Source organism: Silene latifolia, chromosome 11 (genome assembly GCF_048544455.1).
Source record: "Silene latifolia isolate original U9 population chromosome 11, ASM4854445v1, whole genome shotgun sequence".
In the NCBI taxonomy this organism is placed as follows: domain Eukaryota; kingdom Viridiplantae; phylum Streptophyta; class Magnoliopsida; order Caryophyllales; family Caryophyllaceae; genus Silene; species Silene latifolia.
Window position 1 is genome coordinate 149274835 of NC_133536.1, and position 14217 is coordinate 149289051.

At 33.6% G+C, this 14217-nt stretch overlaps 1 long non-coding RNA gene across 1 annotated transcript; it reads left to right on the forward strand.

The window, feature by feature from the left end:
- Positions 1-11311: 11311 nt before the first annotated feature.
- LOC141615132 (uncharacterized) lies at positions 11312-13286 on the forward strand. The gene is made up of 3 exons (XR_012529647.1): positions 11312-11406; positions 12321-12388; positions 13089-13286. It is a non-coding gene; the product is annotated as an uncharacterized LOC141615132 (long non-coding RNA).
- Positions 13287-14217: the final 931 nt, after the last annotated feature.

The window sequence follows — 14217 nt, forward strand, 5'->3', positions numbered from 1 at the left end:
TGGTCGAAACAGAAATTTTACAGCAACTTGTCAGAAACTTGGGTTAACTTATAAAAATCGCTATTAATTGTTAAAAATTTAAATTGCGACGTGGCTTATCAATTTAGAAACATATATGAATATTTTAAACAATGTAGTTGGAATTATAGTAAATCGACAGGTAGTTTTTAAATGACAATTTTTACAAAAACATGGCGCGAAAACATCACTGTACAGGAATATTCTGACCTCTGTCCACTAAAATATTTAATTCTCCTAAACCGTATAATATTTTAGTATGAGACTAGTGGCATATGAAAGCTAACTCACAAGGGTATTACACATAATATTTTCATGCAAGGATATTAAACAAACAGTAAATGGCAACGAAAACAATCAAGAGTAAAATTTTCAGAAATTTATTAGACGAGGCAACATATTCAAACAAGACAATTATTAACAGAAACACATTCAACAAGACGACAAATTCCTAAAGGAAATATACTATATTCATTTTTATTTACCCCACACTGTAATATCTCTCAAGGTAACCGGTTCAAAACTGGAAGGGTCGGGATTCGGAGTGAGGGTACCTTCTCATCCTAAGCCTAAAGGGGCACCTAACAGTTTCTTCTCGGGTTCATTTTATAAGACACATCCTAGGTTCATTATTAGGTTCATTGGTTAGGCCTGAGGATCGTTTTGCTCTGATACCACTTTGTAACACCCCCATTTATTAAGGAGCCTTTAGCTAGACATTTCCAAATAAATAAGACTGTTACCATTTCGGTTTCCCGAGGTAGCGAATAACAAAGTCCAACTCACCAAAGTACTTTAATAAAATCTTTAATGATTACATATGTCTTACAATTTTTAATCAATTAGAACTTAATGTGAAAATAAATACAACTCGCAGCGGAAATTAAATAAGTGATATAACTACATTTGTGATCTAGACTCCTGCAGGTCCGAAAGCTCACACGCCCAAGCTCCCCATATCCAGCTAACTCAAAACCTGCTATTTAATCTGCTCCCCATTTAACCGGAAATATTAAATGGTTCACCACAGGATGCCATCAATTAAAGCAGACATCAATTTTATTTTGACACAGAAGCAAACACGTCAACCAATGGTTGAGTAGGAATAACCAACAACAAGTCAAAGTAAAATGATATGATATATAACGCCAATACAACTGAGCTCATCACCCGAAACACCCATTCATCCCGCCAATCCCAGGCCCGGGGTATCCATCATTCCAACCGAAGTTGAAGTATCCACCATCCCAACCGAAGTTGAGGTATCCAATAAACAATATGAATAAACCAATAACCAAAATATAATTCCATGACATATAATTCACATCCGACAATTCATCCAATGGCAACTATCCACATAGTTCCACAATTTCTCTTATCAATTAAATAGACAAGTTGAGTAGTTATCCTACCTCAATAGCAAATCCGAGTAAAGCAAGCGAAATAATAATCCAATACCTTCCTTCAACAAATCCTAATAACAAGCACGCGAACCAAGTAATAATAGTTCCTTCAGCAATCGTCACCTAACAAGATATTATAATATAATTACTTATTCCTTATTCAATTCATTATATTAATTTACTTAATTGTAATTTCATTATATTAATTATTTCCCGTTTAAATTATTATTACGTGAAAACTCGTCTTAAAAATGAATAAATAAATAATCCAACCCATAAACAAAACCCAAACCCGTGATAAACACGTGAACATCCCAACCCATACACACCCATGTAACACACGCACAACACCCTCCTTTCAACCGTGTACACCCATCAAAAACACCCTCACATACACCCAACAACCCACGGCAACACCACCACCTCAGCCTCACCGCGACCACCAACCCCACCACGACTGACCAACCCCCACAAAACCACCACACTTGGCCCAAAATACGAGCCCTAGCAACGATCACCACAACCTTTACCAATTTACCGAAAACCCGACATCAACAAACACCGCATACAAAGCACCTCGCCAACACCACCACAGCTACCTTTACCACCTCTGGCCACCACTGTGGACACCATTTTCCCACGGTGACCCCAGGGGTGGTCCCCTTTCCCCGGTACTGTCGCAAACATGGCCACGAAATTCGTCTTAAGACGGACACGTCTACTCTTCTGTTTTCCCTGTTCTGCCGCCACCACCGTAACCAACCACCACCTGCCACCCCCCTAACACCTCCAACAAGGTCGACTCAACCACCACACCACAACCCCACCATGCCCAGGTCAAGACTCGTGCTGATGGTGGGTTGAATTCGGGTTTAATCACCCCGACACAAACCCGCATAACACCTAACCCACCACCGTAAAACGCCCCAATAACCACCAATGTCTGGTCAAAGTTGGTCTGACAAGGGTCAGACGGAATCACGGTGGTCCATTGCTAGCCCAGGGTCACAGTCACAATGTCATGGATGCCCCTTTGGTGATGCACGGTTGTTACAAAAGTCATGGTTTACAAGCTTTATAAAATTAATTAAGTTTAAGACGGTTTTACCTTTTATCTTTTAACTGCTTCTTCCGTCACCAAAATCCCCTCCTTCTATTTTTATGACTTACTTTTCAAAATTACTTTGTATTTATAGTCTATGTTTAGGGTGCATAAGATACCAATTAGGAAACTATTACTATTGCCTTATTAATATTATATACAATTACCATTATAAATTATATTCTTATTACATATTATATTAGCCCTTCCATAAGTAGGATTACTACATATTTCTTTTACTAATTTTATCATAACACCAATATTATTAGGATAATATTATAATTATTATTAGTTTTACCTATTATTATTCACCTTATTAATATTACTATTAAATCCCGAAATAATTTCCGACTATTACTCGTACTAAGCCAATAAAATCTGTCCATACAATCATAGCACACGGCCCAAGGCCTTATTATTAGCTAAGCCCAATTCACGACTTGGATTATTAATTTATTATTTAATTTACGTCTTACTTGTATCTATTATTAGAAATGTCATTTAATCAATTATTAAATTATATAAATTACTTTCATAAATTATTATCAAAATACCGAGTATTACATTTTGTCTTGATTATTCAAATGCACTTGTGATCACTGTGTACATACATACTCGATATCACATTATTTAGTCCCTCTCAAAATCTCATGTGTATTTAATTTGTCGCAATATAATTTTTCATTTCCACACTATAAAAACTTGTCTTTTAGTGGTTAGCTTTAAGTTTTGTTTGTAATAAATACAATGACCTTCCAAATATATTTTTCTTAACGGATTTAATGGTCTAGGTTTTATAATTTTCTCAAAATATTTTTTACGTAAAAGTAAAACATTGTGAGACACTCACTTTAATTATCTATACATATCGAAATATTTCAATAAATATAATAAAAATTATACTCTATTGAAAGCATTATTCACAATAAACGCAATGGTTTACATTTTATATTTTTTTTTTCAAAATATTTTTTTAATAAATTTAGAATCAAACCACCATAATTATTTGATATAATTTATAATAATATTTATTAAACTATAATTAATACTTTGCTGAGATTTATGCTGCATTTATTACGTTCGTATTTAATGACCTGCTATAATAAATGATGGTAATTAAGGTTGAAACGACACGTGGCACATCCACAGCGTTTCAACCCAATTTATATATATATATATATATATATATATATATATATATATATATATATATATATATATATATATATATATATATATATATATATATATATATATATATATATAAGATATCACTCTCTTTCTCAACATTACAATCATTTCCATTGTTACTGCCACCAGCTTGTGCACAAATACTTGGTTCATCCAATGAGGTTGTTGGTTTTATATTTCTGAGTTTTTTCGAATGTTATCTACATATTTTGTGAAGAGCAATTCATTGTCCGTACCTTCCTCATTCAAACTTTATTTTGTTTGACCTGCCCAATATCGATAACCACCATTACCAAAAACCATAAAACTTTACCAAACAAAATAACATTCTAAAAGAGCATATCACACTTCCAATTTTGTGATTTTAAAAATTAATAACATAGTAAAAACGAATATCACACTTTTGTTTGTTTTAATCTACTTAATCGGCCAAAATTGTACCATCAATCTTCATATCATACCACTAATCTTCATATCGAATAACACATTATACAAACAACAGTATCACAACCATTGAAATATTGTATCACATTTTCAAATGTTGTTTATTCCTATGAATTTTCAATATCATAGCCAACAGTTATATCAATTTCTCAAGTGCAATGTCAAACACATTCAATTTCATAATATCAAACCTTAGTTTTCACAAATAAACAATATTAAACCCTAATTTTTGTCATCAAACAAAAAAAATTATCTAAGAAACATCTACAACTACAATCGACGATATTAATTAGTTTAGTATGTCGAAATAATCACCAAAAACGTATCAAATCATGTATAACTAAGATATCTAGAAATTCAAAGCAAGAACATGAATGTAATAAAAATCACTCGTCAATTACTTCTCTCTTTTTGATTTAATCCTTCTAAATTCTTTTAATTCACAATATATACAATAATTTGTAACAAAATCAACATTCATAATCAATTTAATAGTACATAAAAGTTCACTGAAATCGCATAAAATAACAACAACAAAAAAAAAATTACCTCAACGATGTTGAAGAGAATTGAAATCAACTAAGATTATTGAATGTAGTTGAAAAACAATTAAAATCGAGAAGAAAAATTAAGATTTTCACCATATTTTTAGTATGATTTTGTGAGTGATTTTTTTGGAACTTTTCAATTTTTCAGTTCATATTTTAGATTGAGAAAGAGAGGGGCAATAATGGGAATGAAGGTCTGTGTTTTCGAGTTTTGTTTGTTACTTTTTGGCTGCCTACGTGTCATCATCTTAATCCTCCATTTTGTTCAAATCGGAGGGTTTTGATTATGACTCATGGACTCAAATATTTAGCTGGACTCGCCGGATCTTGCCCCCCCCTCTCTCTCTCTCTCTCTCTCTCTCTCTCTCTCTATATATATATATATATATATATATATATATATATATATATATATATATATATATATATATAGAAGGGTTCTTATAAGGCCTTGATACCATATAAGGCCCTAAGTCCTTATAAGAACCCTTGGATGAAGGGATTGAAGGGATGAGATTACATCTCAATGGATGGCCATAAATCTCCCTCCCTAATCTCCCTTCCTAATCTTGTACAACTCCTTCTAATCCTGTATAACTCCTTCACCATTCTAATCTCCCTTCTCACTTCCTCATAATTCACCCTCTCACTTCTCTCTCATTCACTCATTCTCTCCCATTCTCTCAAAAAAAAAAACCAAACCAAAATAAAAAAAAAAACCAAAAAAAAAAACCAAAACAAAACAACAACTTCAACGACACCACCCTTCCACCACCACGAACCACACCACAACCACCAAACCCGCCTGCCACCACAAACCAACGAACCACCCCTCCTCTCCACCACCCGCCTCCCTCCTCCCTCCACCACCGCAACAACTCCACGACAACAACAACAACAACAACAACAACAACACAGCCACCACTCACGTCCTCCACCACCGCCACACCTTCCACGAACCACCGCGCCTAACTGGCGCCCTACACAACCCGCCTCCCTCCTCCCTCCACCACCGCAACAACTCCACGACAACAACAACAACCGCACTTCCTCTGCCAACTTCGTCCTTTTTTTCTTCAGATCTAAACAAAAAAAAGCCGGCGACCACAAAAATACACCGCACCACCGTCCCACCACTCCTACCGCCGTCTCCCCACGTCGCCATCCTCTCTTTGTCACTCGCCTCGCGCCCGCCTATTTTCAAAATTCAAATTTTGAAAATCTCGCCTTCCTCCATTGCTCGTCGGCCGTTGTCATTGCTGTTTGTTGCTCATGGTTGTGGTGGTTGCTGCGGTTTGAGGAGAAAGGTGAGGTGAGTGGGTCAGTCATGGTGGTTATGGTGGCGGTGGCGGTGGTTGTGCGAGAAAGGAAAAAGGAAGAAGGTGGGTTTGAAGTTGTCGGCGGTTGGTGATGTTTGCAGTGGTGATGTTGTCGGCAGCTGGTGTTGTTGGCAGTGGTGTTGGTGGTTGGAGGAGGTGTTGGTGATGTGGCTGGTGTGGTGGTGTGTTGGTGGGTCGTTGGTGTTGTCTTTGTTAATTTGTTTTTTTTTTATTTGGTTTTTTCCTTTGTCCCTTTGTCCCTTTTCCTTTCTCCCTCCCTGCTCTTCCTTTCTCCTTTTTTTCGTTCTTTTTTTTCATTTTTTTTTAATTTTCTTTTGGTTTTATGTTATTTTTCTGTGGGTGTTGTTTTTTTATTGTTATTTGCTTTTTTTGTTTTGTTATTGTTATTATTGTTATTTGATTTTTATTATTTTTATTTGGAATTTGGTATTTGGTTATTGTTATTATTTTTTTTTCAGATCTACTTTTTTCAGTCCACTATATTTTTTTGTTAGATTATTTATTATTGTATTGTATTTTCTAATTTTTAATCTTTGTTGTTTTAAATTTCTAATTTATTATTTTTCAAGTTTCATATTTTGGGCTGAAGTTATACAATAATCAAAATAAAGTTATACTATTAACTACTAAAGTTATACATTGTATAAATTGAAGTTACACAAATTTTGGACTAAAGTTCTACATCTTGTCTATTAAAATTATACACTGCGTGCATTAAAGTTATACATCTTGTCTATTAAAGTTATACACTGCGTGCATTAAAGTTATACTTCTTTTCTTTTTTTAAAGTTATACACACGATATACATCTTGTTTATTTTTTCAGATTTGTTGATTTATCTTTTTTAGATCTAGATGGTTTTTATTTTTTATATCTATTTGGTTTTTATTTTTTCAGTTTTGTTGGTTTTTTTATTTTTGGACTGAAGTTATACAATTTTGGACTAAAGTTATACAATTTTGAACTAAAGTTATACGTTTGGACAAAAGTTATAAGTTTGTTGGATTAAAGTTATAGGATTTTGGACTAAAGTTACACGCTTTTGGACTAAAGTTATACATTTGAAGGACTAAAGTTATACAAATAAGGACTAGAGTTATACAAAAATTGACTAAAGTAATACAAATATGGACAAAAGTTATACAAAAATGGACTAAAGTTATACAAATAAGGACTAAAGTTATACAAAAATGGACTAAAGTTATACAAATATGGACTAAAGTTATACAAATATGGACTAAAGTCATACAAAAATAACTTATATAAATTCCAATTAATTCATCGAAAATGGACTAAAGTTATACAAAAATGGACTAAAGTTATACAAAAATGGGCTAAAGTTATTTAAATAAGGAGTAAAGTTATACAAAAATGGGTTAAGGTTATACAAAAACGGACTAACCATATACAAAAATTGACTAAAGTCATTGAAATTATACACACTTCTACTGGAGTTATACATTCGTTGAGTCGAAGTTATTCATATCGTTACTAGAGTTATACATTCATTGAGTAGAAGTTCAACACATTCCTAACATTTTTGTATATCTTTGGTCCATTTTTGTATAACTTTAGTCCATTTTTGTGTAACTTTAGTCCTTATTTGTATAACTTTAGTCCATATTCGTATAACTTTAGTCAGTTTTTTTATAACTTTAGTCCTTATTTGTATAACTTCAGTCCATATTTGTATAACTTTAGGCAATTTTTGTATAACTTTAGTCTATTTTTGTATAACTTTAGTCCATAACAGTATAACTTTAGGCAATTTTTGTATAACTTTAGTCCATTTTTGTATAACTTTAGTCCATAAAAGTATAACTTTTGCCCATAACTGAAAAATTTATAATAACTTTAAAAAAACGACATTTGTAAAAATAAAAAAACAAGACGAATTTTAAAGAAACGACATTTGTAAAAAAAAAACAAGACGATATTTGAAATGTTAAAATATACATTATAATAACCAAAAGTTATACAAAAGTTGTACCGCTAAAACATTAAAGTTATACAATTTACGACTAAAGTTATACTCGTACAACATTAAAGTTATACAATTTACAATTAAGGTTACACTTTTTATATATTTTTTTTTGGGAGTGTTATTGTTTGTGTTATTTCAAATCTGAGTTTTTTTTTTTATAACAAAGCAAGAATTGAGAAAATAAGTAAAAAATAACGAATGAAAAATAAATAAATAAAATAGAAGATAACAAAAATAACGAATAGAAAAAAACAACTCAATACATAAAAACTAACACGAAAAAAAAAAAAAAAAAAAAAAAAAACGTCGGCGGCGGCGGCTGGTGGGGTGGTGTCGGGTAGGGTGGTGGTGAATGAGGAAGAGATGAATGAATTTTTTTTTTGGGTTTTTGATTTTTTGGGGTTTTTGATTTTTTTGGGGTTTTTTAGAGAGGAAAGAGAATTGAGATGTAGAGAGATGAGAAGAAGTTGTGATAATGAGATGATGAATGATTAGTGAGGTATGTTAATAGAATTAATGAGCTAATTAGAGAAAAGGTGAATAGATTAATTTGTAGCCATCCATTGAGATCTAATCCTAGCCTTCCATTCTCTTCATCCAAGGGCCTTTAGAAGGACTTATGGACTCTTAAGATGTAATGGCCTTAGTTGATCTCTTTTCTCTCTCTCTCTCTCTCTCTCTCTCTCTCTCTCTATATATATATATATATATATATATATATATATATATATATATATATATATATATATATATATATATATATATATATATATATATATAGGCAAGTTCAAATGAGTTCACTAAGTCCTAATCCTAGCCATTGATCTTCTAAGATTGATGGTTGACAAAAATTTTAGTGTTTTATAAATGGAACTTTAATTTATGAGTCTAACTTTAATTATTTACAATTATAACTTTAATATTTAAGGTCATTTCATAAATAAAAATTTAAATTTATGTTATAAAATTTTATTTTAAATATATAAAATTGATTTTTGAGTGTAACTTTAGTGTTTTACGAGTGAAACTTTAATGCTAAAGTTTGAAACTTTAATATTTTTAGACAATTTCTAATATAAAAACTTGAATTTATATAATTTTAATGATTTATATATGTAGCTTTAATGTTTTACGAGTGAAACTTTAATGCTAAAAATTGAAACTTTAATTTTTTAAGCAGATTTCTAATATAAAAATTTGAATTTATTTAATTTTACTGATTTAATTAGAGTAACTTTAATGTTTTACGAGTGAAAATTTAATGCTAAAAATTGAAACTTTAAGTTTTTTAGACAATTTATAATATAAAAATTTGAATTTAATTAATTTTACTGATTTATAAGTTTTATGTAAATATTGTAATTTTATGAATGTAACTTTAATGTTTTACGATTGTAACTTTAATCATAATTTTTGAAATTTTTTTTTTTTTAGGATTGTAACTTTATCCACAACAACCAAACCAACACCTTCAATCCTTCATCACCAATAACCGACCACCACCCACTACCAGCCCCACCCACCACGACCACCTACCTGACCTACCACCATTAAGCTCCCCAACCACCACCACCCCACGATGGATCTGACAAAAAATGAACAAAAAAAAGAAAAAGGATAATGGAGAGGCGGCAACTGTAATACCCCGTCATTTAATAATAATTTATGAGAATAATTTATGTAATTTAAATAATTAATTAATGAGATTTCTAATAGTAGTTGCGGGAAAGACGTTAATTAAATAATAAATAAGTAAGCAAGTCGGGAATTGGGTTTACCTAGTAATAAGCCTTGGGCCGTGTGTGTGAATAAATGGGCTGATTATACTAGGCCTAGCATGAGTAATAGTCGGAATTGGAAGCGGGATTTAATAATAAAATAATAAATATAATAATAATTTGGTAATTGCTAATAATAATTAGAAAAGGAAATAATTTCCTAATTGGTCTCATATACTCCCTAAACCTAGACTATAAATACTTAATAAATCTGAAAAGTAATTCATAAAGGAAGAGGAAGGAAATTTAGAAGACGGAATAGCGATTGGCGATTAACGATAAAAAAGGTAAGACCGTCTCACAATTTAATGTATTGATTTTGTAACTAATATAACTCGTAAACTAGACCATCATAGGACTTGCTTTGACCGTGACCTTGACCGTGGGACACCAGGGGGTTGGCCGGACCTTCGTTTGACAGCCGTTGACCGTCAGGGGTGGGGTAATTACTGGGTTTTTGTGGGTTTGTGGGACACGTTGAACCTGGCTTTTCGACCCTTGTTGTGACTCGTTTGAACCCAGACCTGGGTTGGTTGGCTCGTGGTGGTTGGTCGACCCTAGTGGGAGGTCAGGGGTGGTTATAGTTGGTGGTTTGGGTGGTGCCTCGCCGGAAATTCGTTTGAGGTTTGGTCGTTGTGTAAAGCCATGATCTTATACGGTTTTTGTTGGGTTAAAACATCCAACACAAGGTATTCAATTTGCTAAGTGTTACATGTTACATAAAATTAATAATGTACATGTAACTTAGGTAGTGTTAAATGGGTGTCAATGCATTAGCTTAACATTGCGTGAAAATTGCATTAGCACTTGGTGAAACGAATTAATTATATTAATTCATTTGTGTGGTAACGTGAAGTGATTTATGATATTAAGTTATAACGTCACTTTCACAATGCTATATAAAGGATTGAAATCATTTGGAAAAAGTATCTCACAAAATGTAATCAAACAAAGTGACTAAAAAGTCGGGGTTTGAGGGTGAGGTGGAGTACGACGGGTGTTTTTATACAATAATTTAGAAGGTTACTCTAGGGGTGATATTAGTGGCATTGACTAATATTACTGGAGGGCTAGAGGTTATTGTAATACTCCGTCATTTTAAATTATTGTTTTATTTAAAGTCATTTTGAAAATTTGTCAAAAATTATTTTATCGTCTTTAAAACTTTATAATACGAAAGATTTTTAAATGAGAAGTGTAAATATTTGACTTGATTTATGATTAGTAACTAATCTTCCATATTTTAATATTTATTTTATTTTATTATACTATCATTATATTATATTCTTATAAAAGAAAAAGAAAAAAAAGGGAAAGCTTTCATCACGTATTACTCAAGAAGCATCGCGTCATATACGATTTATCAAACCTTGCCTTATTTCAATTCTGTTCCATCTTTAGCTCAATATTCTAATTATATTATTATGATTTGCCTCAAACCCTAGCTATATATATAACGATTTTCATCCTCGTCATCCTCTTCCGCCATAACACCAATATCAACGCACTGTGTCCTCTTTTTCTCACGCATAAACTCACACTTATACCCGTCTTCACTCGTTGTCGTTCCAATTCCGTAGTCTCAGCCGTACCTTAAGGTATATTCACACCTTTTATTTCGTTCTCTTAAAGTTTCTCGTTTCATATTCGTAAAACATGTTTTCAATTACCGAGTCGGGTTTGGGTTAGTAACAAGATTGAATACCAGTCTACTATGAGTCATTTAACATATTTTATATGATGATTTTAGACTATATTATGTATGTTTAAATTCAGGACCGTGAGTAGTGTGCATACTCTGTTTTTACATCGACATCGGTAAAATTCGTTATCATCGTACGCCTCTGTTTTAGCATGTTTGGGTTTGATATAATTGGGAAGTATTAATTTGATTATGAGGCATGAAATGATGGTTTTCGTGTGCTTATTTATGGAGTATTGATGTCGGGTTTCGTTGCTCTGTTGTCGCGTTGTTAAGGGGCGTTATGGGGTCCGTCGGTGTCGACCTTGAGGCGAGTTGTTCTACTTTCTGTGGTGGCAGTATTACTCATAATGAATAGAAGAACGGTGTAGTGATGGTAACGGGTAGTTGTGACGATAATTTCAAGTCTGACGTTGCTAGTGTGGGCGAGGGTTTATAGCTGACAGTATGTACGGGGAGTATGTTGTATTAGGAGGAGTAATGAAAGTCTTTACTCTAATCTGGCAATTGGTTTTAATTGATTACGGATGTATGGGTTTTCAAAAGGGATGTTACACGTTGAGTTTCATAAGAGGATATGCATATATGTATGGGTAAAAGGTGTATTACGGGAGTGCGAGTAGTATGCCAAGTCTTACGCTTTTAATTGTCTTATCAATCGGTCAGTAAGTGTGTATATGAGACGGTCTTATGAGACGGGTACACTAGGCTTGGTTGGGTAGCTTAACTAGTATTTGTCTAATCGAGTCATATGATATAGTTATCTATTAGTTAGTTATTGATGATTATTATTTTAATAACTAATTGTAGAGTCCGAGTGGGTCGAGGAGCCGTTTTAGCTTCTTTCTCTTGCGTGACTATTTGCTTGCTTATTCGAGGTAAGTACGATTGCGTCTCTCTTTCTAATTATTTCTAAAGCTTCCGCTTGTGCAAATGTATTTACTAAATGAATTTTATTTACTCTTCCTCAAATGTTATTATGACTCTTATCTATACAATGATATTTGACAATTACTACTCTAAATTATTTATATTGGCTCGAACAACTCTTACTTGGGAACTATTTTTATAACTGTCTTGACAACTACTTTAATTTTATCTCGATGATTCCATATGTCTGATAGTGAGACTCTTGCTACTACTACTATTACTTATACTCTTGAGGGTAGTTGATCGAACCCTCCCCTCTGTTCTTCTCACTGTAGGCCGCAGTGAGGGTATGCATACTTATAGACATTGGGCTCCTCCTGAGCAATTAATTTATGCTCCTTACTTGGTTCATAGTTGTGTTTCCTCTTAGCGCTAAAAGGGGTGACTCATCTGTGTACTTCCGCTATCATGCTCTATCTGGACATCGGATGAACCTCTCTTTCTCTCTTTATACTTTTATACTTTGTTACATACTTTTTCTTACGCTGCTTCTGTTTTCTGAAATAGTTTTAAATTGCCTTTACTTTGATTGCGAAAACCAGCAAGTAAAATATTTTCAGATGAGTTTTAAAAGTGTCTTACTAGATTCGGGTCGTACTTACTCAACCTTTCTGTTGATGTTTGTTTTGTTTAAATAACTTGCTGCAGGTATGAAGGATTAGCTCGGGAAAAGGGTTGTGAGATGCGATCTAGCTTAGACTTGGATTTCCTTAAGCTATTTAATAAAGTGAATTGGAATTCTAGACTTTAGTTTTATGTTTTCGGATTTTTGATATTTTCGTTTGGATTTTCATAATAAGGTTGTAAACTTTATACTTATTTAAGTTGAAGTACTTTTGTTTTGGTTTGAGATTGCACTACTTTGGTTACTGTTAGTTAACATCTCTTAGTTTTGGCATTTTGTTTGTAATAATAAAGGTTTTAATTCTAGCCAAAATTCGAGGGTGTTACAGTTATTATCTTATATTATTGTGGGTTTCGAATTGGTATTAATTCGGGACGAATACGTTGTACTAGTACTATATTATTATAGTGGATTCTAGTCTATTTGACTAGTGGGTTTTAATTCCGGTTAGGAAGGTTTTGCCCTGGGTTTGACCCTAAATACTGTCTCATCTTATTATTGCTTACATTTATTTCTTGTACGGTTTACTTGTCGATTGGTTGTTTCCGTTGCGCGTGGGAGATTGGCGCTAATTTCCCAACAGTTTTGACCTTCGTTTAGTCACACGGGGACCTAACCGGAGCTAGGGTTGGTACTGGGATGCTGAGCGACCACAGTGGTGGCCATAGGGTGGTTAGAGGTTGATCTTGGCGTGGGTGGTTACTGGAGTTACGCGGAAATAGGGGAAGAGCAGGGGACAATTTTGTGCGTGCGTGGCTACCTTAAGACGAGTTTTTTGGCCGTGCTAGTGGCTGTACCGGGGAAGGGATACCACCCCTGGAGTCACCGTGGGACAAAGGTGCCAACGGTGGTATTGGTGGCCGTGGTAGTGTTGGCGAGGAGTTTAGTATGCGGTGTTGGTTGATGTCGGGTTTTAAGTAATTGGGAGTGTTTGTGGTCGTTGTTGCTAGGGCGTGTCTTGCTGGCAGTGTATGGTGGTGGTTGCTAGTGTTTGGATCGTGGATCGGTTGTTGGCAGGGGAGACTCGTGGTGGAGCTGGTGGCGGGTGGTTGTAATTGGCGGGAATGGGTGTTAAAAGATGGGTGTTTGTGGGTTGGTTTTCACGAGTGTTGTAATACTACGTATTTATGAGTCTCTGGGTACTCTATCGAG